We start from the raw sequence: 3,888 nt of genomic DNA, 5'->3' as shown, positions 1-3,888 counted from the left end.
AAGCTGGGCAAGTAAGGGAGTAGGTAGCTGGAAGCTGTCAAAGAGAAGAGAGATTGGATCAAAGGACTAGCGCAAGACACAGGTTGGTTCATCCTATTCCTCTTCGTTTATAGTTCATAAAGAAGAATACGAAAGTAATTTTCCCTGTTTGTTTCTAGGGTCACTGTCACACCTTAGTGGGATAGGGTTGTTCTGAATAGACACTTTTCCCATTAACATCATGTCCCACAAGAGAAGTAGTCCCCATTCCCCCTCAGGACATTGGGTTACTCCTATGGAAGGTTGCTCGGAGGTGCTTAACACAAGACTTTTTGTAATGATAACAATTTGTTCCTCATCCAGTAGACAACCTCCCATAGAAGAAATTGGAAATAACATCATGGACTGTGACAATATCATATTATGGCCTTTAACTATCAAAATTGTTTTTTTTTTCTATAGGAAGTTGGTGGGCCTCGCAGTGTGTGAGAAGAGTGAGAAGATCAGTATTTGGTTTTTGTGAGTACAAATCCCAACTGTGATGTTCTAGATTTAGATGTTTGTTTGTTTCTTTTCAAAATGTGCTCCATTTTCTAATGGTTGTTAATCTCTCTGGGATAGCCTTTTAATATTGAATTGAGAAACAATTTTCTTTCTAGTTTGTAATCACTCTGGGTGCTTTAAAACTTTTGGCTTTCTGTTATGTCTTGTTAGCTAAGGTAAGCAGCCTTTGTGAATTCAGCTACTAGATAGGAAATGTTCCAGCAAATATAGTTAGTTTTTATGAAGAGTCAGATAAACCATGAGTACTGCTAGATTTATTAAGTGTGTGACTGTGGGGAATGGTGTTGTGGGAAAAACTTGCATGCTTGTTTCCTACACAAGCAACACATTTCGAACGGACTATGTACCAATAATGTTTGATAATTTCAGTGCAAATGTAGTGGTGGATGGAAGTACAATGAATCTTGCCCTTCATGACACGAAGGGACAAAAGGATTACAACAGGATCAGGTCCTTGAGTTATAGAGGTGTAGATGTCTTCCTCCTCGCTTTCTCCTTAATTAGTAAGGCCAATTATAGAAAAATTTCCAAAAACTGGATTCCAGAATTGAGACACTACACACCATTTGTATCTATCATTTTGTCAGGGACAAAATTAGATTTATGAAAAGATAAACAATTTTTTTTTATCATCCCGGAGCAGCTCCAATCTCAACAATGAAAGGTGAAGATTTGAAGAGGAAAATCGGGGCTGCAACATACATTGAATGCAATTATAAAACACAACAGAATGTTAAGGTTGTTTTTAATGTCGTAATAAAAGTGGTTCTTCAACCACCAAAGCAAAAGAAACATAGAAAAAAGAAAAGAACATGATTTATTCTTTAAGGGCTTTATCTATCTTTGGCATCTGCAGAACTTTAAAGTGAATTATTTAATCAAAGGATAGCATAATATTTCCCAAGTATTTATGATTTGTTACTATATGTTCAGTATGTTGAATTTATTGTAAATTCATATGCTCTGGCAAAAGGTACTTCTTTTTTCATTTTATATCATTGCCTATGTGGTTATGGAGGACTATTTTGAAATGTAAATGAAAGGTCCTGATTTTTTTCATTTTATATCATTTCCTGTTGTAGTTATGGAGGAATATTTTGAAATGTAAATGAAATTTAGGTGTACATGCATAGGATACTATGATGCGAGTGGTCAAATATGTTTTTTACCATATGAGTTCTCAATTGCAGTTGAAGTCATACTGCTAAGAATCATGTTCAAGGCATGGAGGTGTTCTGTTCCTTGCCCTGTCAGAAAGCCATGAAATTTTTATTACTGAGTTTGGCTATATTGTCTCAATGTGCAAAATTTAATTTAGTATATAAAAGATCATAGAGTATTTGGTTATTCGACTCCTTGCAAAATATCTAAAGATTTTTTTTTTTATGTAATTTCTACTTATAATTCATATGTTTTTAAGTACTGTCTACTTATTTTCATAACTTATTGGGTTTCACCAATCCAAAAATATACAATGATTAAATGGAATAGGAGCTTACTAAGGGTGACATCACCATGGGGCTCTGGAGCATGGAGCCGAGTGAGGTGCAAAGAATTCTCACGATGACCCTAACAACTGCAATGTTAGCCTTCGAAGCATCTAAGTCTCTCATTTGGATTTTCTACACTTACTCCTTCAATATGATAAATGGCCTCTAAAACTCATCAAATGCCAACACCATGTCTGCAAATAGTGAAAAAATACAGCACAAAGATTAAAGCCTAAACATGTTGTTGGCATTATGATTCAGGTTTGGTGCTATGGCACAGGTGTTGTACTTGATGGCAACTCACTCAAGTGGAAAATCTCTGTTCAGGCTCTCAAAATCATAGAAAATGAGATACCCGCAAGTGAGCCTAAGAAAAGCTGCAGACCTGTAGGTGACCAGAACAATAAGTGCAGGCATACCCGCAGGTTCTCCGAACAAAAGGTGCGGGCATCAAATTCACTCACTTCAATGCAGAGAAGCGCGTGCACGTGGGAATTTTTATGAGTGATCCATGGTATTTAGTCCGATGTGTTTGATCCTATGGTTTTGGTCTGTGGTATAGCATCTAAAATAGTGAACCCCGGTTTTGGGTCCCTTGTATTGGCTTTCTATGGTTTTGATCCATGGTTTGTGTAAGGGCTTGCCTATAAAAGGGAAAGAAGATCATTTGGCTAGACACTTATGTGTTGAATATCTTAAGAGGAACAAGATCTGAAATAATTGTAATCGGTTGGTAAGTTAGAGTTGAACTTGAGCATGGGAAGATAGATCAATTGAGGGTTCGTGATCTCTTTGGCGCATGATAAGATCTGTGGATCTGACAGTCTGTAGCAAATTGGAGGATTGATAATTTGGCTCTATTTGGAGGTACGCAGTCCAGTAGAAGGCATAGGTGCGGAGGTACGTAGTCCAGTAGAAGGTGCAGGTGCGGAGGTACGCAGTCCAGTAGAAGGTGCAGATGCGGAGGTACGTAGTCCAGTAGAAAGCACATGTGTGGAGGTACGCAGTCCAGTAGAAGGCGCAGGTGCGGAGGTGCGCGGTCCAGCAGAAGGCGCAGGTGCGGAGGTGCACAGTCCAGCAGACGGATCTGGTGTAGAGATCCGCAGCCAGTAAACGACATAGGTGTAGAGTTGTGCAGTTCAGTAGACGTATCAGGTGTGGAGGTGCGTTGTCGAGTAGATAGAGCAGGTGTGGAGCTACGCAGGCTAGACACAGAACAACTGCGGATATTCGCAGGTTTCTATTGGTGAAGTTGCGAACTTTTCTCGAAATATTTGTTGGCTGCCTTTTGTCTATTGCTGCAGAATTATGGGTTTAGATTACTGGTATTGCTTGTCTAGTTACTGCATTCTGAGAGGCTATTATCTGATTCGTTAGTTGATTATAAAAGGAGATTGGTTGATTCACATGTACTTGATGATTATTTGATGTTCATGGATCTAGTCTGAAAATTAATGAAATGTGGTCCTTGGAAGAAAATAAGTAGGTCAGCACCTACGTACTAATAGCTCAGCTAGTACAAGAGCTAAGGGGGTTGTAGCTCCATTCCAGGAGAGTCTAGAAAACTAGAGAGGGTTGTAGCTCTGTAGGTTGCAGCCTGCGTACTGGTAAAGGATTGCACCAGTACATAATCATTGTAAAAGAAGTTTCTAATTAAAAGAAGATAGAGACACGTTACAGCAGGTGGTTTTCACCCACATTGGGTTTCCACCTTATATCTGGTGTTCTTTGGTGTGATTGTTTATTTTTCTAGTTCCTGTTCATTATTATATGGTACTGACATTCAAATTAATGGTCAACATCTGAAGAGTAAATTAAATTATAAATCTATAGAGAATATTAAAAAGAATTTGAT

General features: G+C 38.3%; 1 pseudogene; it reads left to right on the top strand.

The window, feature by feature from the left end:
- Positions 1 to 781: 781 nt before the first annotated feature.
- On the top strand, positions 782 to 1,371 carry LOC149183619 (rac-like GTP-binding protein RAC2 pseudogene; annotated as a pseudogene).
- Positions 1,372 to 3,888: the final 2,517 nt, after the last annotated feature.

The sequence above is a fragment of the Pinus tabuliformis genome, chromosome 3_2 (assembly GCF_031772625.1).
Source record: "Pinus tabuliformis cultivar Carrire ecotype Pingquan chromosome 3_2, CPIR1, whole genome shotgun sequence".
Classification (NCBI taxonomy): Eukaryota; Viridiplantae; Streptophyta; class Pinopsida; order Pinales; family Pinaceae; genus Pinus; species Pinus tabuliformis.
This window is presented reverse-complemented; position numbering and strand designations above follow the sequence as displayed.